At 46.3% G+C, this 25,000-nt stretch overlaps 1 protein-coding gene across 3 annotated transcripts in view; it reads right to left on the bottom strand.

The window, feature by feature from the left end:
* LOC106579554 (ras-responsive element-binding protein 1) overlaps nucleotides 1-25,000 on the bottom strand; it is a 79,337-nt gene that overhangs the window by 29,541 nt on the left and 24,796 nt on the right. Inside the window, exon 2 of one of the 3 annotated variants that reach the window (XM_045702700.2) lies at nucleotides 11,430-11,534. The exons of the other annotated variants lie outside the window; for them this stretch is intronic. The gene's annotated coding sequence lies outside the window, so the exon portion shown is untranslated. The remainder of the gene's footprint in view (nucleotides 1-11,429; nucleotides 11,535-25,000) is intronic. 3 annotated transcript variants of the gene reach the window in all.

Below are 25,000 nucleotides of genomic sequence, written 5' to 3'. Positions count from 1 at the left end.
TAGGGAGGGAGGGACGTAGGGAGGGAGGGACGTAGGGAGGGCGGGACGTAGGGAGGGCGGGACGTAGGGAGGAAGGGACGTAGGGAGGAAGGGACGTAGGGAGGAAGGGACGTAGGGAGGGACGGAGGGAGGGAGGGAGGGGAGGGAGGGAGGAGGAGGGAGGGAGGGAGGGAGGGAGGGAGGGAGGGAGGGAGGGAGGGAGGGAGGGAGGAGGGACGTAGGGAGGGACGTAGGAGGACATAGGGAGGGAGGGAGGGAGGGATGGGCGGGACGTAGGGAGGGACATAGGGAGGGAGGGAGGAGGGCGGGAGGGAGGTGGGAGGGAGGGAGGGAGGGACATAGGGAGGGAGGGAGGGAGGGAGGGAGGGAGGGAGGGAGGGAGGGAGGGAGGGAGGGAGGGAGGGAGGGAGGGAGGATAGAAACCGTATTTCTTTCCTTCCATTCTCAGCATTGCAAAACTACTTCTCTCTAGTAACAAACCAATCACAGCAGGCCACCAATAGTGTCTATGGTCCATGGATTCAAGTAACCCCATAAGCCCCCACACCACTACCCACCACAGGAGGTTGGTGGCACCTTAATGGGGAGGACAGGCTTGTGGTAATGGCTGGAGTGTAATGAGTGGAATGGTATCAATTATATCAAACACAAGGGTCGATTTGCTCTGTTCCAGACATTATTATGAGTCGTCCTCCCCTCACCAGCCTCCACTGATACCCACTCACCCAAATACGCATAGGTTCAATCCCTTGGCTTCCCCATCCTCTCTCCACACCCTGTTGCTTGGAGCGCCCAGTCCCCAATGGGAGGGTTTGGGGAGCTAATCTCTCCAACTCCATGCTGGACTGGTGCTTTCTGTACTACCCCCCAGGCCCATCCTGTATCCTGTACACATCCCTAACTATGAATAAGGTAGTTAGTTGGCTATGGAGCGCCAACTAATACAGACAGTGACTGAGAAACAGTTAAAGGACAGGGAGGGAGGGAGGGAGGGAGGGAGGGAGGGAGGGAGGGAGGGAGGGAGGGAGGGAGGGAGGGAGGGAGGGAGGGGGGAGGGAGGGAGGGAGGGAGGGCAAAATAGAGGAGAGGAGGATGCAAGAGGAAGGAAAGAAAGATAGAAAGAGGGGGTAGCGAGAGGGGGAGGAGATAAGGAGAGATACAACTGCAGAATAAGCAAAAAAGAGAAGAGGGAGGAGAGAAAGAGAGAGGTAGTCAGAAGTCCCCCCGCCTGTTAATTGCGGCTTTCCGTTCACAGCCCCACAGGAAGCTCCTCTATGGTCCAGGCCACTTCCTCCTCCTCATGGAGGGGTGGAGTGCGTGTTCTAGTCTCTACATGTCTCATTCCTCTACATCGGTTTAGTGTGAGTCACTCAGAAACCCAAAGTGAAAAAGGGAGTGGGAAAGAAAGGGATGGAGGACAGGAGTTGGGATGATGCGAGAACAGAGAGGAGAGGAAAGGGAACAGGGGTCTGGGAAACGGACACTGGAGTAGCAGAGAGATAGACAAATACGAGATGAGATGGAGGAGAGGAAGGAGGGCAAAAGGAGGAGAGGGGGAAAGAGTGGGTGAGAGAGAGTGGTAAAGGCTGGTTATGTTTTTTAGTGACATCACAGACGGTAACATGGCCTAAGCAGGTGCAGTGTTACGGTCCCCTCTGACAGGGTGGGAGGGGTGTGTGTGTCTGCGTGCCTCTCACTACATGTCTTACCGTTACTGCATCCTATGTACAACATATTTGTCTTTTTTCATTGACAAAAATGAGTCATGCAGGATATAACAAACAACCCTCCCTGGTGTTGCAAGTAACACCATGCACAGACTTACTGGGCCAATTCTAACTAGATTATTGCATCATGCACAAATGAATGAAAGCTACTGGACTAAAACTAGTATTGTGGAGTAAGTAGCCTTCAGTAGCCAATGGAGTAGCAGCACTAACTAGTAATACAAGTAGTGTGGTCATATCGAATAGTGGGGGGTTGGTTTGCCATGGGTGTGTGTGTGTGTCGGGGGGGGGGGGGGGTATGGGGTTGTGTTGTGAACCTTCCTAACCGCAGATCTCAAGCTTAGCCGTGGATTTGTTTTATTTCATTAGCCGAGCATCACCCCCCCCCATCCCACACTCTGATTGGTGGATCAAACCCTTGGGCAGCACTTTTTATGGCCTGCTAAAATGAACTGCAACAGATGGCGGGAACGGGGAAGGAGAGGAGGGAAGGCTTGAAGGAAAGGGATAGATGGAGGAAGGAAAGAGGGGGAGAAGATATAGGGAGGATAAGGAGAGAACGGTAGAGATACCAAGGCATAGAAAGGTCAGTTGAAGAAATGAGGCAGAGGGAGAGAATAAAGCGAGAGAGAGAGAGATTGCACAATGGTTGGGCTAGGTTTGTGATGTTTTCAGAGCAGGCGACTGGAGCAGACTGTTGCACTTGTTTGGAGATTCCAACACACGCTCACAGAGAGAGAGTAGTGCGTGTTACAGGAGAGGTGTGCATGCATGTGTGTGTGTGTGTGTGTGTGTGTGTGTGTGTGTGTGTGTGTGTGTGTGTGTGTGTGTGTGTGTGTGTGTGTGTGTGTGTGTGTGGAGAGGACGGTTGAAGGGGGGCAGCAGAGGCTGCTGTTACTACATCTGTTCCCAGCCATCACTCTCACTCCGGCTTTGACACCCCCCAACCATATCTCCCCATCACACACACACACACACACACACACACACACACACACACACACACACACACACACACACACACCGTGCTGCCCGACCCTGACATCCTGACATTCTTGCACATCCTTGTAAAAAAGAGCAGGGGAGGTCACAATGTGGGAGTCAAGAGAGAAACATATGTGTGTGTGTGTGTGTGTGTGTGTGTGTGTGTGTGTGTGTGTGTGTGTGTGTGTGTGTGTGTGTGTGTGTGTGTGTGTGTGTGTGTGTGTGTGTGTGTGTGTGTGTGAGAGAGAGAGAGTGTGGCAGTAACACACAGAGATGGAAAATTTGCCACACTGTGCCAAACAGCGGCAAACAAGAATGCCTCTTCTCTTCTCTCCCCTCCTCTTGTCGATCCTTGGGCCGCCTCGCACTCCCTTCCTCTCGCAGAATCCTCCCACCTCCATTTGCTCTCCCCCTCTCCTTCCGTCTCTCTCCATCTTGTTTTGTCTGCCTGCCTGCCTGGCCGGGCCCCTCCCTCTTCCCTCCATCATCTCTCACACTCCCTTCCTTCTCTTCTTTACTCTTCTCTGTCACCTTCTGTCACCTTCTGTAACTCGGTTTAACCTGAATCTGTCACCTTCTGTCACCTTCTGTAACTCGGTTTAACCTGAATCTGTCACCTTCTGTCACCTTCTGTAACTCGGTTTAACCTGAATCTGTCACCTTCTGTCACCTTCTGTAACTCGGTTTAACCTGAATCTGTCACCTTCTGTCACCTTCTGTAACTCGGTTTAACCTGAATCTGTCACCTTCTGTCACTCGGTTTAACCTGAATCTGTCACCTTCTGTCACCTTCTGTAACTCGGTTTGACCTGAATCTGTCACCTTCTGTAACTCGGTTTAACCTGAATCTGTCACCTTCTGTCACTCGGTTTAACCTGAATCTGTCACCTTCTGTCACCTTCTGTAACTCGGTTTAACCTGAATCTGTCACCTTCTGTCACCTTCTGTAACTCGGTTTAACCTGAATCTGTCACCATCTGTCACTCGGTTTAACCTGAATCTGTAAACATCTGTCACTCGGTTTAACCTGAATCTGTAAACATCTGTCACTCGGTTTAACCTGAATCTGTAAACATCTGTCACTCGGTTTAACCTGAATCTGTAAACATCTGTCACTCGGTTTAACCTGAATCTGTAAACATCTGTCACTCGGTTTAACCTGAATCTGTAAACATCTGTCACTCGGTTTAACCTGAATCTGTAAACATCTGTCACTCGGTTTAACCTGAATCTGTAAACATCTGTTACTCGGTTTAACCTGAATCTGTAAACATCTGTTACTCGGTTTAACCTGAATCTGTCACCTTCTGTAACTCGGTTTAACCTGAATCTGTCACCTTCTGTAACTCGGTTTAACCTGAATCTGTCACCTTCTGTAACTCGGTTTAACCTGAATCTGTCACCTTCTGTAACTCGGTTTAACCTGAATCTGTCACCTTCTGTCACTCGGTTTAACCTGAATCTGTCACCTTCTGTCACTCGGTTTAACCTGAATCTGTCACCTTCTGTAACTCGGTTTAACCTGAATCTGTCACCTTCTGTCACCTTCTGTTACTCGGTTTAACCTGAATCTGTCACCTTCTGTCACTCGGTTTAACCTGAATCTGTACACATTCTGTCACTCGGTTTAACCTGAATCTGTCACCTTCTGTCACTCGGTTTAACCTGAATCTGTCACCTTCTGTCACTCGGTTTAACCTGAATCTGTAAACATCTGTCACTCGGTTTAACCTGAATCTGTAAACATCTGTCACTCGGTTTAACCTGAATCTGTAAACATCTGTCACTCGGTTTAACCTGAATCTGTAAACATCTGTTACTCGGTTTAACCTGAATCTGTCACCTTCTGTTACTCGGTTTAACCTGAATCTGTCACCTTCTGTAACTCGGTTTAACCTGAATCTGTCACCTTCTGTAACTCGGTTTAACCTGAATCTGTCACCTTCTGTAACTCGGTTAACCTGAATCTGTCACCTTCTGTAACTCGGTTTAACCTGAATCTGTCACCTTCTGTCACTCGGTTTAACCTGAATCTGTCACCTTCTGTCACTCGGTTTAACCTGAATCTGTCACCTTCTGTCACTCGGTTTAACCTGAATCTGTCACCTTCTGTAACTCGGTTTAACCTGAATCTGTCACCTTCTGTCACCTTCTGTTACTCGGTTTAACCTGAATCTGTCACCTTCTGTCACCCGGTTTAACCTGAATCTGTCACATTCTGTAACTCGGTTTAACCTGAATCTGTCACCTTCTGTAACTCGGTTTAACCTGATCTGTCACCTTCTGTCACTCGGTTTAACCTGAATCTGTAAACATCTGTCACTCGGTTTAACCTGAATCTGTAAACATCTGTCACTCGGTTTAACCTGAATCTGTAAACATCTGTCACTCGGTTTAACCTGAATCAGTAAACATCTGTCACTCGGTTTAACCTGAATCTGTAAACATCTGTCACTCGGTTTAACCTGAATCTGTAAACATCTGTCACTCGGTTTAACCTGAATCTGTAAACATCTGTCACTCGGTTTAACCTGAATCTGTAAACATCTGTCACTCGGTTTAACCTGAATCAGTAAACATCTGTCACTCGGTTTAACCTGAATCTGTAAACATCTGTCACTCGGTTTAACCTGAATCTGTAAACATCTGTCACTCGGTTTAACCTGAATCTGTAAACATCTGTCACTCGGTTTAACCTGAATCAGTAAACATCTGTCACTCGGTTTAACCTGAATCTGTAAACATCTGTCACTCGGTTTAACCTGAATCTGTAAACATCTGTCACTCGGTTTAACCTGAATCTGTAAACATCTGTCACTCGGTTTAACCTGAATCTGTAAACATCTGTCACTCGGTTTAACCTGAATCTGTAAACATCTGTATCGGTTGATGCATTTTATTTGCAACACTTTATTGTCGTGTTCTTTTATATATTTATATTTTATCTTACTCATGTAACAAGCTCAGTTCATGAAGTTGGATTGATTAATAGAAGTATTAGGTTAAGCAATCAATTCTTCCCATTGATTATTGGAAACTGTAGCAATTTGTTTTAGGTTTCAAGCACTACGTGAAAGTATTCTCAATCAATCAACTTGCAGCAACCAAAGATGATGACCTAAATATGACACCCACTACCCCCTTCCACACAGTCAGTCAGCCACCAATCTGGCAACAGCATCAGTCACATGACAAGGTCAGAGGGGTGGTGGGCTAGAGGGGACACCTGTGTGTGGACGTAACGCTGGTGACAAATCACTTGTTCTAGAGTGGGCGGGTGACACGTTTCCACTGCCTTAAAGCCACCCTTCATTCTCCATTACTTTATTGAAATATTAAAAGGTGTTAAAACCAGGGCTAACACTGCCTCACCTTGATCAACTGAGCCACCTGCTCAGGCTACAATTCAGTGACTGATACGTTATATAGATTGATAGACAATGGGCCGCGAGCCAAACTGCCAAAACTGACACATGCTCTTCAAAGCAGACAGTGGGGAGATTTGCTTCATCCCTGCACTAACAAAGCTGTATTGTTAATAATCCATTCACCTTTTGGCCCTTTTGGTCCTTCCAGACTAGCTAGCTAGATAAACGAGAGAGGAGAGAGAGAGCGAGAGAGCGAGAGAGATAGCGAGAAGCAGGCGCAGTAACCCAGTCCAGTCATTGTCAGATCAGTGATCAAATCAAGGATTAGAGGGAGATAAGAGGAAGGAAGCAACAACGCATTTTCAAAGCATTCCAACGGGGTGTAGTGAAGAGTTATCTCGCGAGAGGATGAGTGTGTATCTGTGAGTGTGTCTGTGAGTGTGTGTGTGTGTGTGTGTGTATGAGAGAGAGGGGGAATTCTATATCAAGGCTGGAGAGGGAGAAGTGAGGGAGGGAGGGAGAGCTAGAGGGATCCGTGACCATATGTTGGCTATTTATTACCTCCCTCCTAACAGTCTCTCTCCTCCTGACACCATGAGAAGTCAACGTTCCCTCTTAAAGGTCTAACAGTCTCTCTCCTCCTGACACCATGAGAAGTCAACGTTCCCTATTTCTAAGGGCTTTAGGGTTAAGGTTAGTATTAGTGTTAGGGTTAGGAGCTAGGGTTAGGTTTAGTTTTCGGGTTAAGATTAGGGTTAGGGTTGGGGGTTAGGGGAAATAGGATTTTGAATGGGACTGAATTGTGTGTCCGCACAAGGTTAGTTATACAAGACTGAGTGTGTGTGTGTGTGTGTGTGTGTGTGTGTGTGTGTGTGTGTGTGTGTGTGTGTGTGTGTGTGTGTGTGTGTGTGTGTGTGTGTGTGTGTGATAGAACAGTAAAGTACAGTATAGTACAGTGGGTCTGCCTGGCCTGCCTGTGTGGATGTGAACTAACTGGCTGGCGTTTAGACAAAGTGGCAGAGCATGACGCGCTCGCCTCAATCAGAACAGGAAGCAACACGTGGAGAGCTCTCCACTTCCCGCTCTCTGCCGTGTTTGTGTGTCTGATTGATGAAGAGTGTTCTCCCTCCCGCACTACTTCTTGTGAGTTTTTAGAGGACCACCCTTCCCCCCGTCGTCTGCTTTTCTCTCCTCCTCCGGTCCCCCCTCCTTCCCTCGCTCCCTCCCTCCTTCAGCTCACACTCAGCTGCTATTACCCATCTTCCCTGCTTCCCTTCCCTCCCTCCCATCTCTCTGGCTACCCTACCCTGACTTGTTGCTCTTACTCACCCAAACACAGATACAACAAGTAAAGATAATTCATACGCACTTTCAACCACCCACAGCACATCCAGCTCCTTGCCTCTAGCTCCCTCCCACAGCGCAAAGCTCAGCATGTTGGTACAGTACTGTTTACATTACAGAGGTAAGGAAAGGGGTGAAGGCATTTAGGGATGGACAGAGACTCTTTTCTTCATCTGCTTCCTCTTCCTCTCAATCCATCGCCAATCATCTTGTGGCTGTTTTTCCCTTCCCCTCCATCGTCTCCTGTCTGCCTCTCTAGCTGTCTCTCTTCATCTCTCTTTCAGTTGCTTCCTCCTCTTTTTCTATTGGGTTACTATAATAGGGTAAGGTTAGCCTACACCCAGGGGTGAAATGCTTAACGAGCGCAAGGTTAGGCTATATGGCTGTGTTTAGGTCAAAAATAATGTGTCCAAACTTTGACAGTATCTATCTTCCCATGTGTTGTGTTCAGGTCAATATATTACCTTCGTCTGGGACTCCAAAGAAGCAATGTGAGCTAGCTAAAAACACCAGTTAACTACTCAGAGTAGAGATCAGTTATCAGAGTGGTGTTGATGGGGCTGGGAGGGAGGGAGGGAGGGAGGGAGGGAGGGAGGGAGGGAGGGAGGGAGGGAGGGAGGGAGGGAGGGAGGGAGGGAGGGAGGGAGGGAGGGAGGGAGGGGCATCAGCCTCTGTAGAAAGGAAGCTGTCCCCTCAGGGATTATTCCTCACACACACACACATCTAGCTCACACAGCTAGCTCACTGTTAATCTTCATTTACAATCTGTAGAAACTATGAAAATAGAATGGTTCAGAACTTTTGTGAAACATCACAGCACAGTTGAACATTATATGGCAAATAGAAATCAAAAAGATAGATGGGAGGGGATGAGGGTAGCTGAACGATGGGACTAAAAACAAACAAAAGACAACTATTGTACAGTATTCTGTGTCCGTAAAATGTATATAGTATGTATAACCTGGAAGTAGAAGCCTAAGTGTTGTTGTCAGTTAGTTTTGTCCAATTAGGGATGGTATGTTAGGGTTAGGGAAAGAAATGTAAGGAAAATATAAATGTTTTACTATTTAAAATAATATGCATTCGGGAAGTATTCAGAGAAATTGACTTTTTCCACATTTTCTTACGTTACAGCCTTATTCTAAAATAAATTAAATAAAAAATGTTCCTCATCAGTCTACACACAATACCCCATAATGACAAAGCAAAAACAGGTTTTTATACATTTTTGCAAATGTATTTTTAAAAAAAGATTTGAAAAAAAAATACCTTATTTACTTAGGTATTCAGACCCTTTGCTATGAGACTCAAAATTGAGCTCAGGTGCATCTTGTTTTCATTGACCATCCTTGAGATGTTTCTACAACTTGATTGGAGGCCACCTGTGGTAAATTCAATTGATTGGACGTGATTTGGAAAGGCACACACCTGTCTATATAAGATCCCACAGTTGACAGTAAACCAAGCCATGAGGTCGAATGAATTGTCATTAGCGCCCCAAGACAGGATTGTGTTGAGGCACAGATTTGGGGAAGGGCACCAAAAAATGTCTGCAGCATTGAAGGTCCCCAAGAACACAGTGACCTCCATCATTCTTAAATGGAAGGAGTTTAGAACCACCAAGACCCTTCCTAGAGCTGGCCGCCCGGCCAAACTGAGCAATCGGGGGAAAGGGGCCTTGGTCACGGAGGTGACCAAGAACTCGATGGTCACTCTGACAGAGCTCCAGAGTTCCTCTGTAGAGAACCTTACAGAAGGACAACCATCTCTGCAGCACTCCACCAATCAGGCCTTTATGGTAGAGTGGCCAGACGAAAGCCACTCCTCAGTAAAAGGCACATGACAGCCCGCTTGGAGTTTGCCAAAAAGCACCTAAAGGACTCTCAGACCGTGCGAAACAAGATTCTCTGTTCTGATGAAACCAAGATTGAACTCTTTGGCCTGATTACCAAGCGCCACGTCTGGAGGAAACCTGGCACCATCCCTACGGTGAAGCACGATGGCGGCAGCATCATGCTGTGGGGATGTTTTTTCAGCGGTAGGGATTTGGAGACTAGTCAGGATCGAGGGAAAGATGAACAGAGAAAAGTACAGAGAGATCCTTGATGAAAATCTGCTACAGAGTGCTCAGGACCTCAGACTGGAGAGAATGTTCACCTTCCAACAGGCTAACGATCCTAAGCACACAGCCAAGACAATGCAGGAGTGGCTTCAGGACAAGTCTCTGAATGTCCAGCCAGAGCCTGGACTAGAACCTGATCGAACATCTCTAGAGAGACCTGAAAATAGCTGTGCAGCGACGCTCCCCATTCAACCTGACAGAGCTTGAGAGAATCTGCAGAAAAAAAGGGACGTTTCTTTTCTTGCTGAGTTTATATATTTTTGAAATATATGGGGGATTGGAAATGATACAGACAATTACATTGATAGAAGCCACAATCTATTTGCAATATTAAAGCTGATCCACCCCTATAAAGAAATAAAGTAATGGCATTTCTCTCAATGATCTGGATTCTAATCAACCAACCACAAAAACATGTGGCCATGAAAAATGTCTGCCGGGACATAACCTAACGTAGCAGGCATAAGAGAAACGCCTGAGCTGAGTTTCCACATCTGGTTTTCAACGGAAAAGGAAGCTAGGTTGAAAATAGCTGTATCCCTGAAAAACGGAACATCCGGTTGTTGGCAACTCCGCTAAGGCTAGTCAGGACCAATACCCCAGCCAATTATCTCTCTCTCTCTGATGCAAAATTACTCTGTCTCTTCACACACATCAAGTGATTTCAAAATGCACCAGTCTAATGCCAGGATGTTGACATTTATAGGCCCCTTTACAATTAAATGATTTACCCTTAAGTAATGTTGCAGCTGCAAAAAATACGTAAATACAATAATGTCAGTAGCCTATACCTAGGTCTAAATATAACACCTAACAGAACTGACAGATTAGTAAAACATGTAGGCAGAAGAAAAAAACACCCTCATCACTGATCAAATGGTTCAGTCTTGACTCCCATCGACTGATCAAATGGTTCAGTCTTGACTCCCATCGACTGATCAAATGGTTCAGTCTTGACTCCCATCGACTGATCAAATGGTTCAGTCTTGACTCCCATCGACTGATCAAATGGTTCAGTCTTGACTCCCATCGACTGATCAAATGGTTCAGTCTTGACTCCCATCGACTGATCAAATGGTTCAGTCTTGACTCCCATCGACTGATCAAATGGTTCAGTCTTGACTCCCATCAGCTGATCAAATGGTTCAGTCTTGACTCTCATCGACTGAATCAAATGGTTCAGTCTTGACTCTCATGGACTGATCAAATGGTTCAGTCTTGACTTCCATCGATCCTGGGGGAGGTGCGAATAACATACTGCCAATAAGGCAAAGAGCGGTGACTGAAAGTAAGTTTGTGTGTGTGGAATCTGTGGGACTTACCTACACAGGTGTGGAGGTGGGGTGTGTGAGACCAAGAATTGAGAAAAAAGGACTCCTCTTCTCAACAAAAGCACAGAAAGATAAAGCGAGGGTTGATATGGTATGATAGCATGCCATGCACATAGCTCATACCTGAAAAACGTAAGGAAACTTGAAGGAAAACAATGGACTAAAAACAATGCCGATTTCATCCCAAACCGGTAATGAGGGCGAAATGAGTCTTTAGAATGCCTTAAACTTTTACTGTTCTCCATCTCTGTCTACAGAAAGCAGTGGCTTTATGTCAACAACAAAAAAAACGCAAGAATGGAAGAAAATATGCTATGAAAATATGCAAATGTAAAAAGGATGATGATGATGATGATGCATCAAAGAAGAAGAAAAGTAGACATGCTGAATGAAGAATGAAGCTTAACATTCGGGGGTTGAAAATGTGCAAGCACAGCCCTCAGTGTATGGGGACTTAAGAATTAAGAGGTGGGATGGAGGCAAGGAGGCAGGTAAAAGAGAGAGGGGAGAAGGAGGTCAAGAGGGGGGAGGGAAGAAACAGCCTTATATTTACCCGTCGAGAGACCAGGGCAAAAAGGTGTCTGGGCTCGGAGCTCAGGGCTGGGGGGGAGACGACGGCCTGCCTGCCCACCTCGAGTGTCAGCACCCACTGATCACACTGCAGGGAGAGCACAGAGACCGCCGTCAATACACAGTCATGTCGTCTGCATGTACAAACACACACAACAATAAAAACAACAACAGCCTTCTAAGCATGCACTGATGGATTGCGGGCCACAATTCAGTGTGTGTGTGTGTGTGTGTGTGTGTGTGTGTGTGTGTGTGTGTGTGTGTGTGTGTGTGTGTGTGTGTGTGTGTGTGTGTGTGTGTGTGTGTGTGTGTGTGTGTGTGTGTGTGTGTGTGTGTGTGTGTGTGTGTGTAGACGCGGAGCAGGTAGACTTTGGTTTCTGGTCTTGTTAAGCTGTAAACAAATCAAACAACTTCCCGTGTGCTGTTATCACACGATGTCACTGAGCACCAACACACACATCCTGCCCCACAGCTAAACCCGGAAACCATGGACCTTTGACCTGATGGGATTCAGTCAAGTCATTAAAAAATAGGCCTACTGCGGGATGGCGAGGCAAATCGGAGGCCCAACCAAGACACTCATTCTCATTAAGGCAGTTATTGTTTCCAACATGGCAGGCTAGCACTGAAGCCTGTTGACAGATGAGTATTCTGGTAATAGGTGAGGTAAACACAAGGATCGGTGGACACAAGGAGAGGGCATTACAGTGCAGAGCCACCGGCAGATTATCTACTTTGTAAAAGAGGTTTGGGGGGGTGGGGGGGGGGACTAAGATGAGGGAGCAGGGTAAAGTACAGAGAGAGAGAGAGAGAGAGAGAGAGAACAAAGGATGGATAAGAAGAGGAAAAGCTGGAGGGAGGAAGGAGAAGATTGCTAGCTAAAACAGGACAGATAAGACGAGTAAGTATGGATGAGAGACGGGGATAAGAGAGAGGGAGAGAGGAAAGAGCTAGAGAGATAGGGAGGGAGGGAGGGAGGGAGGGAGACGAGGATGGATGAGAGAGAGACGAGGAAAGCAGGGAAGAGGGGGTAGAGAGGGAGAGAGACAGGACAGAGATTATCAGATTAGTGGCTGGTAAGAGCTCCTAATTAAGAGGCAGAAAGAGAGGCAGTTATCATGGGGCCGGGCGGAGGAGACATTTTAGGTTCAAATTCATATTTAGTCACTGCACTGTGTGCAAGCATCTTAAACCCTGTTCACATCAAATGCTACAGGTGCGCCCTGGCCTGCATACGTGCTCTCTTCCGAGGAGACCAACTGTGGCTTGGTGTCAGACTGCAGTCCAGCAGGACGGTGTCAGACTGCAGTCCAGCAGGACGGTGTCAGAGTGCAGTCCAGCAGGACGGTGTCAGAGTGCAGTCCAGCAGGACGGTGTCAGAGTGCAGTCCAGCAGGACGGTGTCAGACTGCAGTCCAGTAGGACGGTGTCAGACTGCAGTCCAGTAGGACGGTGTCAGAGTGCAGTCCAGCAGGACGGTGTCAGAGTGCAGTCCAGCAGGACGGTGTCAGAGTGCAGTCCAGCAGGACGGTGTCAGAGTGCAGTCCAGCAGGACGGTGTCAGAGTGCAGTCCAGCAGGACGGTGTCAGACTGCAGTCCAGCAGGACGGTGTCAGAGTGCAGTCCAGCAGAATGGTGTCAGAGTGCAGTCCAGCACGAAGGTGTCAGACTGCAGTCCAGCAGGACGGTGTCAGAGTGCAGTCCAGCACGAAGGTGTCAGAGACCAGTCCAGCAGAACGGTGTCAGAGTGCAGTCCAGCAGGACGGTGTCAGACTGCAGTCCAGTAGGACGATGTCAGAGTGCAGTCCAGTAGGACGGTGTCAGAGTGCAGTCCAGCACGAAGGTGTCAGAGACCAGTCCAGCAGGACGGTGTCAGAGACCAGTCCAGCAGGACGGTGTCAGAGTGCAGTCCAGCACGAAGGTGTCAGAGTGCAGTCCAGCAGAATGGTGTCAGAATGCAGTCCAGCACGAAGGTGTCAGAGTGCAGTCCAGCAGGACGGTGTCAGAGTGCAGTCCAGCAGGACGGTGTCAGAGTGCAGTCCAGCACGAAGGTGTCAAAGACCAGTCCAGTAGGACGGTGTCAGAGTCCAGTCCAGTAGGACGGTGTCAGAGTGCAGTCCAGTAGGACGGTGTCAGAGTGCAGTCCAGCAGGACGGTGTCAGAGTGCAGTCCAGCAGGACGGTGTCAGAGTGCAGTCCAGCAGGACGGTGTCAGAGTGCAGTCCAGCAGGAAGGTGTCAGAGTGCAGTCCAGCAGGAAGGTGTCAGAGTGCAGTCCAGCAGGACGGTGTCAGAGTCCAGTCCAGCAGGAAGGTGTCAGAGTGCAGTCCAGCAGGAAGGTGTCAGAGTGCAGTCCAGCAGGACGGTGTCAGAGTCCAGTCCAGCAGGAAGGTGTCAGAGTGCAGTCCAGCAGGACGGTGTCAGAGTCCAGTCCAGTAGGACGGTGTCAGAGTCCAGTCCAGCAGGAAGGTGTCAGAGTGCAGTCCAGTAGGACGGTGTCAGAGTGCAGTCCAGCAGGAAGGTGTCAGAGTCCAGTCCAGCAGGAAGGTGTCAGAGTGCAGTCCAGCAGGACGGTGTCAGAGTCCAGTCCAGCAGGAAGGTGCCAGAGTGCAGTCCAGCAGGAAGGTGTCAGAGTGCAGTCCAGCAGGAAGGTGTCAGAGTCCAGTCCAGTAGGACGGTGTCAGAGTCCAGTCCAGTAGGACGGTGTCAGAGTGCAGTCCAGTAGGACGGTGTCAGAGTGCAGTCCAGTAGGACGGTGTCAGAGTGCAGTTCAACAGGAAGGTGTAGTTTAGCAGGAACACTGTGCATGCTGCGTACGTGATGCAGCTGTCAGACAAAGTGACAAAGGGCCATTTCCTGTATCTGAATCTCACACTCACACCTCCTTGGTGAGGGGCACTGCTACTGTGGGGCAAAGGGCGAAGAGGGGATTCACATAATAACCTAACCTACAAATAAAACCCATCACAGAAGCTTGGTGTTGCAAAGAAGTGCTGACAAAGTTATCGCTACAGACGATAATCTAATAATATAAGCCATTTAACAGACATTTTTATCCAAAAGCAACTTACAGCCACGCGTGCGTACAATTTTTATGTGTGGGTGCTGCCAGAAATCGAACCCACTATTCTGGTGTTGGAAGCACCATGCCATACCAACTGAGCTACAGAGAACCCCAGAGATAACTAGCTACAGATCACTACACGTCTACCAACTGAGCTACAGAGAACCCCAGAGATAACTAGCTACAGATCACTGCACGTCTACCAACTGAGCTACAGAGAACCCCAGAGATAACTAGCTACAGATCACTACACGTCTACCAACTGAGCTACAGAGAACCCCAGAGATAACTAGCTACAGATCACTACACGTCTACCAACTGAGCTACAGAGAACCCCAGAGATAACTAGCTACAGATCACTGCACGTCTACCAACTGAGCTACAGAGAACCCCAGAGATAACTAGCTACAGATCACTGCACGTCTACCAACTGAGCTACAGAGAACCCCAGAGATAACTAGCTACAGATCACTGCACGTCTACCAACTGAGCTACAGAGAACCCCAGAGATAACTAGCTACAGATCACTACACGTCTACCAACTGAGCTACAGAGAACCCCAGAGATAACTAGCTACAGATCACTACACGTCTACCAACTGAGCTACAGAGAACCCCAGAGATAACTAGCTACAGATCACTACACGTCTACCAACTGAGCTACAGAGAACCCCAGAGATAACTAGCTACAGATCACTACACGTCTACCAACTGAGCTACAGAGAACCCCAGAGATAACTAGCTACAGATCACTGCACGTCTACCAACTGAGCTACAGAGAACCCCAGAGATAACTAGCTACAGATCACTACACGTCTACCAACTGAGCTACAGAGAACCCCAGAGATAACTAGCTACAGATCACTGCACGTCTACCAACTGAGCTACAGAGAACCCCAGAGATAACTAGCTACAGATCACTACACGTCTACCAACTGAGCTACAGAGAACCCCAGAGATAACTAGCTACAGATCACTACACGTCTACCAACTGAGCTACAGAGAACCCCAGAGATAACTAGCTACAGATCACTGCACGTCTACCAACTGAGCTACAGAGAACCCCAGAGATAACTAGCTACAGATCACTACACGTCTACCAACTGAGCTACAGAGAACCCCAGAGATAACTAGCTACAGATCACTGCACGTCTACCAACTGAGCTACAGAGAACCCCAGAGATAACTAGCTACAGATCACTGCACGTCTACCAACTGAGCTACAGAGAACCCCAGAGATAACTAGCTACAGATCACTGCACGTCTACCAACTGAGCTACAGAGAACCCCAGAGATAACTAGCTACAGATCACTACACGTCTAAAAAAAGTCACAAGTATGCTGTATTAGGCCTACACACTTGTGTGTGTAAAAGTGTTATTGCTACATGCATTGCACCCCAAAACAATGTCATTAATAAAAGAACAGAATTAACAGTGCTAATTGAGAGTGGTGCAAGCAGCTAAACTGAGCTGTCCACTTATCAGCTTGCTACTGCTGGCGGTTTAACACCTTGTTTCATCAGCAGGCAAAAACTGTTAGCCTACGTTGCTTGTCATACTAAGACACTTTAAAAACATGGAGGAACCTTACGGCCATCTACAGCGTCTGCTAGTAAGTACCCTAAAATTGCTTTCTTTTATGTAAGATAGGCAATTCTTCTCAAACCCAGAGAATTTAGAGAACAGTCTTGTGAAGACAATATAAAGTTTACAGGATGAGGATGTGGATGTGGAGTAGAGCTACAGCCAGTGACTATGGTGTGTGTGTGTGTGTGTGTGTGTGTGTGTGTGTGTGTGTGTGTGTGTGTGTGTGTGTGTGTGTGTGTGTGTGTGTGTGTGTGTGTGTGTGTGTGTGTGTGTGTGTGTAAGAATGCTGCTGTGCTGTTCTCGGGGCGGTTGACAGGCACAGACAAGTGCTAAAGCCTGGAGGTTTGAGACCAGAGCAGTTGGCACAGAGAGATATCACTTTTTGCCTGCTCTACACGACAGCATCCCCACTATATCAATTACAACTGGGACAGATAAAAGCGGAGAGAGACAGAGAGAGAAAGAAAGCAAGAGGGTGTGGGGGAACAGACTGATGCAAAAAGGAAGGAGGCCGAGAAAGATGAAGTGAGAGAATGAGAGAGAAAAGGGGAGGTGAAAAAGACGAATGGTTTTGCAGTGCACGTCCCAATAAGAGGTGGAGGCGGAGAGGGAGAATCTGGACAAACTAGACGAGCCAGTTTCCTCCATTATGGTTTAGAGAGGAAGAGAGCCCCATGTCTGTTTCCACCAACTCTCTGCTGCCGCCAGAGCGGAGAAGCTATCTGCTCATTGGCTCTCCAGTCTAGTCTAACCCATGCTACAGGATAACAAGATGGGGGAGGGTGGATGCCTTAGGATAAGCCACGCCTCTCTCTGGTCTTAGCATCCTTACGGAGACTAAAGGTGCATCTCACTACTGCATGGTGACTACTTCAGGGAGATGGCCTTGTCCAATGAGAAAGACAATTCTAATGAAATTTAGTTTTTTTTATGTTTCTAAAGAAACTTTGACATAATTAGTATTATTATAATAATTAAGTTGCTTATTTGTGACTTGGCAGTGTATATCTCTAACTTGTGTTTTGATCAACAACATGAGGAATTGAGTAGGGAATGTTTTTCATGGTGTTTTTTATTCCACTCAGTTCCAATTTGGTTTCAACATAGAACAACAGCATCTTCATTTGAATACATTTTCGTTCAGAGCAACAATGACAGCAATGCAAAATATAAGTCATCTGACCAACCAGCACATGTGGTATGGTCATTCTTAATGTGCTCTGAGTTCCTTGTATGTGTGTGTGTTTGTGTATCTGTCTTACTCCATCAGATAAGCATGTAATGGCAGCGGGGCTTCTTAAACTTCCTTTTATACTACATCAATGAGAAACAACAAGTTGACCTCTGTGCTTTCAGGTTCCCCTTTTCTCCTCAGTGTTGAGAACGCACAGAGATGCAACTTTTCAAACAAAGTCTCATGAACTGTGAGAAGACTGATCCGTGTGAATCCTGAAAAGAGAGTTGTGGAGTTATGAAACCAGTGAGAAGTGGTGCGTAGAGAGATTGTGGTTGGTGTGAGGTTAAAAGAGTCTCTCAAGATGACTAACTAAAGTCTCACGTTTGAACCTGAAGCGCATTATGAGAGGATAACAGTTCATTAGAAGATCTAGCCTATCGCCACCATTGTAACTCCAGCCCAGAATGTTTGTACTGTAGCCAAAAAGCAGCTTAGTAAGCTTTTTAAAATAACTTCCCAGATATAATATTAATTTAGAAACTATTGGAATGTTAAAATGATGTATAGTATAGTATGGTTGTATGGTTGATAGCAGGGGCTGGAACCGGTTCAGGGAACAGAAACAGAACCTGGAACGAAAGTGATCTATGCTGTTCCGGAACAAAACCGTTATTTTAAAACCATGGGAACTGGTTAATAACGTTATTTTACATTTCATGCATTTTTTTCTAGTCCCACAACAAAACGCCTACGCAATGCCCTCACTGTGTCACTCAGAAATGTATTCCAGTGTCTTCCTGAAAATCTTTGCTTGTGGGTGTTTAAGCTACCTGCCTCTCCCCATCTGATGCATAGGCTGACGTTACAAGCTTGAGTCAGAAGATAAGGAAAGATTTTTTATTAGCTAGAGAAGAATGGATTAACTTTTCCAATGCTAGTTAAGGGACCTATAGGCCTAATTATCATGTTTCACATTGGATTTATTAACCTGTTAGGGCTAGGGGGCAGTATTGACACGGCTGGATAAAAAACATACCCGATTTAATCTGGTTACCACTCCTACCCAGTAACTAGAATATGCATATACGTATTACATATGGATAGAAAACACCCTAAAGTTTCTAAAACTGTTTGAATGGTGTCTGTGAGTATAACAGAACTCAAATGGCAGGTCAAAACCTGAGAGATTCCTTTACAGGAAGTGGCCTGTCTGACCATTTCTTGAACTTCTTTTCCATCTCTATCTTTTACTAAGGATCTCTGCTCTAACGTGACACTTCCCACGTCTTCCATAGGCTCTCAGAGCCCGGGAAAAAACAGAATGTCATCATTCCAGCCCCAGGCTGAAACACATTATCGCCTTTCTCAAGTGGCCGATCAAGGGACTCTGGGCTTATGCGCGTGACCCGACCGCCCCCGCCTTTGTGATTCTTTCCTCTGTTTGCCGAAAAGGAGATTCCCTGTCGGAATATTATCGCTTTTCTACGAGAAAAATGGCGTAAAAATTGATTTTAAACAGCGGTTGACATGCTTCGAAGTACGGTAATGGAATATTTCGAATTTTATTGTCACGAATTGCGCCATGCGCACGACACTTCTTTACCATTTCGGATAGTGTCTGGAACGCACGAACAAAACGCCGCTATTCGGATATAACGATGGATTATTTTGGACCAAACCAACATTTGTTATTGAAGTAGCAGTCCTGGGAGTGCATTCTGACGAAGACAACAAAAGGTAATCAAACTTTTATAATAGTAAATATGATTATGGTGAGTGCTAAACTTGCCGGGTGTCTAAATAGCGAGCCCGTGATGCCTGGGCTATGTACTTAGAATATTGCAAAATGTGCTTTCACCAAAAAGCTATTTTAAAATCGGACATATCGAGTGCATAGAGGAGGTCTGTGTCTATAATTCTTAAAATAATTGTTATGCTTTTTGTGAACGTTTATCGTGAGTAATTTAGTAAAATGTTAGCGAATTCCCCGGAAGTTTGCGGGGGGTATGCTAGTTCTGAACGTCACATGCTAATGTAAAAAGCTGGTTTTTGATATAAATATGAACTTGATTGAACAAAACATGCATGTATTGTATAACATAATGTCCTAGGGTTGTCATCTGATGAAGATCATCAAAGGTGAGTGCTGCATTTAGCTGTCTTCTGGGTTTTGGTGACATTATATGCTGGCTTGAAAAATGGGTGTCTGATTATTTCTGGCTTGGTACTCTGCTGACATAATCTAATGTTTTGCTTTCGTTGTAAAGCCTTTTTGAAATCGGACAGTGTGGTTAGATTAACGAGAGTCTTGTCTTTAAATAGCTGTAAAATAGTCATATGTTTGAGAAATTGAAGTAATAGGATTTTTAAGGTTTTGAAAATCGCGCCACAGGCTTAAAGTGGCTGTTGAGTAGGTGGCCATAGAGGTTAACTACAAAAAGATAAGACATATTTTTAATTCTGGTGCCGCTCAGGGCACACACAAGCTTGTTAGCTAGCTAGCTCAAGCTTGACAGCGAGCAAACTCAAAGAACATTCAAAGTTCCTCCTCCTAGGTATAACTATGTGGACCCAATTCAGATAATGCATATCATAACAAGATGCTCGGCGCTTCAAGCCTCCTCAACCCACTCTCTCCACACCACAGCAGGTTGGTGACACATTAATTGGGGAGGACAGGCTCGTGGTAATGACTGGAACGGAATCAGTGGAATGGTATCAAATACATCAAACACATGGTTTCCAGGTATTTGATGCCATTCCATTTGCATTATTCCGGCCATTATTATGAGCCATTCTCCCCTCAGCAGCCTCCACTGCTCTCTACCTGCAAAAAAAATGTTTTGCATCTTGCGCCACAGGCCACACTCGTCTGTCCATCACGCATGTAAACAAATAGCTTGCCTGCTCTAGCCGCACTGATTGGTCAAGTCATTTAATGAGCTAAATGTAAAAGAATTTAAAAAAAATTTGATTTCACAGGTTCAAAAAGGAACAAAAAGAAACAATATAAACCAGTACTTTTTCTTGGTTGGAACATGTTGAGAACTTTATTTTGCTGGTCGGAACAGTGGGACCAAATAAAACATTTTGGGGTTCTGTTCAGAACAAAACGACTGGAAAATTATTTTGGTTCCAACCCCTGGTTGAAAGTATGGTTGAAACAATTATGGGAAAATACAGTATATTACGTTATACAGTATATCCAAGGCTTTGGGTATCAAAAAATATGAGAGTTTATCACCAATTAACGTAAGCAGGGTTTTTTGTAAGCTAAGCAAAAGAGGACGGCACTATTATGAGCATTTACACCATTTCTCTGAGCATTTGCACCATGTCTCTGAGCATTTGCACCATGTCTCTGAGCATTTGCACCATGTCTCTGAGCATTTGCACCATGTCTCTGAGCATTTGCACCATGTCTCTGAGCATTTGCACCATTTCTCTGAGCATTTGCACCATTTCGTGAATCATGAATGAGAGCACCAACTGTTCCGGATGACTGTGTGATCATGCTCGCCATAGCCGATGTAAGACCTTTAAACAAGTTAACATTCACAAGGGCTCAGGACCAGATGAATTACCAGGACGCGTCCTCAGAGCATGCGCTGACCAGCCTCCAAGTTTCTTCACTGATATTTTCAACCTCTCCCTGACCCAGTCTGTAACACCCACTCTGTGTAACTTGTCTAAATGACTATCACGCCCTGGGCACTCACATCTGTAGCCATGAAATACTGGTCGTGGCTCACATCAACACCATCATCCCAGACACCCTGAACCCACTCCAATTCGCATACCGCCCCAACAGATCCACAAATGATGCAATCTCTACTGCACTCCACACTGCTCTTTCCCACTTGAACAAAAGGAACAACTACGTGAGAATGCTGTTCATTGACTACAGCTCAGCGTTCAACCCCATAGTGCCCTCAAAGCTCATCCCTAAGCTAAAGTCCCTCAGACTGAACACCTCCCTTCTGAAACTGGATCCTGAGGGCATCAACACATCCGCCATGCTGATCTTAAACACAGGGGCCCCTCAGGGGTGCGTACTTAGTTCCCTCCTGTACTCTCTGTTCACCAACGACAGTATGGTCTCGCATGACTTCTACACCATCATTAAGTTTGCTGACGACATGGCTGTGATAGGCCTGATCACAGACAGCCTATAGGGAGGAGGTCAGAGACCTGGCAGTGTGGTGCCAAGACAACAACCTCTCCCTCAACATCAGTAAGACAAAGGAGCTGATCGTGGACTACAGGAAACGGGAGAGCAGAGCCCGCCCCTATTCACATCGACGGGGCTGTAGTGGAGCGTATCGAGAGCTTCAAGTTCCTCGGTGTCCACATCCCTAAGGATCTATCATGGTCTAAACACACCAACACTGTCGTGAAGAGGGCACGACAACGCCTCTTCACCCTCAGTAGGCTGAAAAGATTTGGCATGGGCCTTCAGATCCTCAAAAAGTTCTACAGCTGCACCATCAAGAGTAACTTGACTGTCTGCATCACCGCTTGTGTATGGCAACTGCTTGGCATCCGACCACAAGGTGCTATAGAGGGTAGTGCAAATGGCACCGTACATCACTGGAGCCGAGCTCCCTACCATCCAGGACCTCTATACCAGGCGGTGTCAAAGGAAGGCCCAAAAAATTGTCGAAGACTCCAGCCACCCAACCACAGACTGTTCTCTCTGCTACCACATGGCAAGCGGTACCGATGCACCAAGTCTGGAACCAACAGGATCCTGAACAGCTTCTACTCTGAACAGCTTCTACTCTGCTAAATAGCTAACCGGACTACCTGCATTGACACTTTTTTACACTAACTCTCTTGCACTGACCCTATGCACACACACACACACATACTTACACTGACACTTCCACACACACTACACACGCCCAAACATACACTTTCACACTCCCCACATACGCTACTGCTCTAGTATATATCTTGTTGCCTAGTCACTTTATCCCTACCTATATGTACAGTACATAGCTACCTCAATTACCTCGTACCCCTGCACATAGACTATGTGCTGGTACTCCCTGTACATAGCCATGCTATTTTCTACTCCCTATAAATAGCCATGTTATTTTTATTCAGAATTTGTTTCCTTTATTCACTGTGTATTTATACCTCATGTCACTATTTCTATATACATTGAACATGAATATAAACCCAACACGTGGTGTTTCTCACGTTTCATGAGCTGAAATAAAATATCCCAGAAACTTTCCATATGCACAAAAAGCTTATTTCTGTCAAATTTTGTGCACATCCCTGTTAGTGAGCATTTCTGCTTTGCCAAAATAAGCCATCCACCAGACAGGTGTCGGCATATAAAGAATTTGATTAAACAGCATGATCGTTACACAGGTGGACTTTGTGCTGGGGACAATAAAAGGCCACTAAAATGTGCAGTTTTTGTCACACAACACAATACCAAAGATGTCTTAAGTTTTGAAGGGGGTGTGCAATTGGCATGCAGGAACGTCCACTAGAGCTGTTGCCAGATCATTTAATTTAAATTTCTCTACCATAAGCCTCCTCCAGCGTAGTTTTATTAGAATTAGGCAGTATGTCCAACTGGCCTCACAACCACAGGGGAGGTGCAACTCAATATTAGCAACATTTTCCTAATGTTTGGTATACTCAGTGGATATATTTTTTCTGATCTTTAACTCGGCATTGTTGGAAATGGACCCGTAACTAAGCACTGTTAGTCTACACCTGTTGTCTACGAAGCATGTGACAAATAACATTTTATTTTGATTTGAAAGAAACTGTCAAGCTGCCCAACGGCAGGCACACACACAGACACACAAAGACACACACCACACGTCACAGATTGAGCGTGGCATAATAGGGTTTGGGAACAAGAGTCCTTGGCAACGTGAGGGCTCAGCTGTCAGACAGCCACAGGTGCCTTCGACAGCCAGAGACTTTTAGGGGCCTTTCTCTCCTCCAAGAGAAAAGCCAGGCTTTATTCAAGCCCTAAATGGGACATATGCTACCTTGGCTGGGGCTACTGGGGCTGCTGGGACTGCTGGGACTGTTGGGACTGTTGGGACTGTTGGGGCTGCTGGGACTGTTGGGGCTGCTGTAGGCCTGAATCCCCAGAGTGGGGGACTAGTTTGACAGACTCACATGAGCATGGTTAGAGGGGTGGGGTGGGGGGTAGGGGGGGCATGCTCAAATTCCCCCCACATCTCCAGTAGTGGAACATATGTAGAGATGATCCTACATTATACTGCTCCTCTATTGACAAAGCAACAGGCTAACACATCTGCTTTAACACATGCAGTACACACAAAGACTTTTAGGCCTATATCATATAAGTCAACATAAGTAATATTGACATCTAGGGCTGTTAGCAGGTGGAAATGTTAACCAACATATTCGCACAGGCACAAAGTCACACACACAAAGACCCCCTCCCCTGCACACACCGACACACCACAGTGATGTTGTATTGGGTGTGTGTTACAGAGTGAGAGTGCAGATGTAGATTGTTGTGCTGACAGATCCCATGCTGCCCCACTGACAGCTGCGTGGAAAAAAGGCACACGCAGTCCACCAACCAACCAACAGCACGCACCAGATAGCTAGCTGTCTGTACTGGTACTGTGTGCCCTTGGTGCCACAAACACAATAGCTACACTACAAGCCTAATGTTACCCAGAAAGACTCACAGATGTAAATCGCTGCCAAAAGTGATTTCTAACGTGTATTGACTCAGGGGGTTGAGTACTTATGTAATCATGATATATTAGCGTTTTGTTTTTCATAAAAGTTTTACAAATGTTAGACTTTTTATTTCACTTTGACATTGGATTATTTTGTGTAGGTCGTGGACAAAAAACGACAAATGTTATTTCATTTCACTTTGACCTTGTAACAACAAAATGTGGAAAAAGTCAACGGCTGTGAACACTTTCTGAAGGCAATGAAAGCTAATGCTCATTTCAACCTTCCTACAAATTAATGTCATGAAAAAAAAGGGACTGATTCATTTCCAAAGATAACTTTTGAGTTCCTTTTGCTGGGCGTGTGGGTGTACGTGTTTACTGTAGTGGTGCCTGAAGCAAGGTCTTCTCTGAAAGCTGGGGAGATGTTGGGGAGAGTTGGCTTGACATCCCCATCAGGCTGACAATAAATATCCCCTGCTAGCTAGCTACTTATTTGGCACGGCACTTCGCCACATGTAAATCACGCCGGTAAGCAGAAAGGGTCCACTTTTAAACAACCCCCCCTATTCTTTTGTTGTTATGATCAGCCCCTACTCTTTTATTTAGCAGACACTATAATGTAGGGAGCTCTCTCTCTCTCTCTCTCTCTCTCTCTCTCTCTCTCTCTCTCTCTCTCTCTCTCTCTCTCTCTCTCTCTCTCTCTCTCTCTCTCTCTCTCTCTCTCTCTCTCTCTCTCTCTCTCTCTCTCTCTCTCTCTCTCTCTCTCTCTCTCTCTCTCTCTCTCTCTCTCTCTCTCTCTCTCTCTCTCTCTCTCTCTCTCTCTCTCTCTCTCTCTCTCCTTCCCATCCTGTTCTCCTCATTTTCCCTCTCTGGCAACCATTCACCTTCCTCCAAACACATGCACAGGTAGGGTTGCAAAATTCCTGGAACATTCAATAAATTCCCTGGTTCTCCCAAAATCCCGGTTTGAAGGATTCCCGAAATCAGGAGGGAATAAGCAGGAAATCCAGAATCCTCTAATCACTATTTCTGGA

The sequence above is a fragment of the Salmo salar genome, chromosome 19, assembly GCF_965601325.2.
Source record: "Salmo salar chromosome 19, fSalSal1, whole genome shotgun sequence".
NCBI classification, from domain to species: domain Eukaryota; kingdom Metazoa; phylum Chordata; class Actinopteri; order Salmoniformes; family Salmonidae; genus Salmo; species Salmo salar.
Note: the sequence above shows the minus strand (reverse complement) of the source record. Positions and strands in the feature narration are given on the sequence as shown.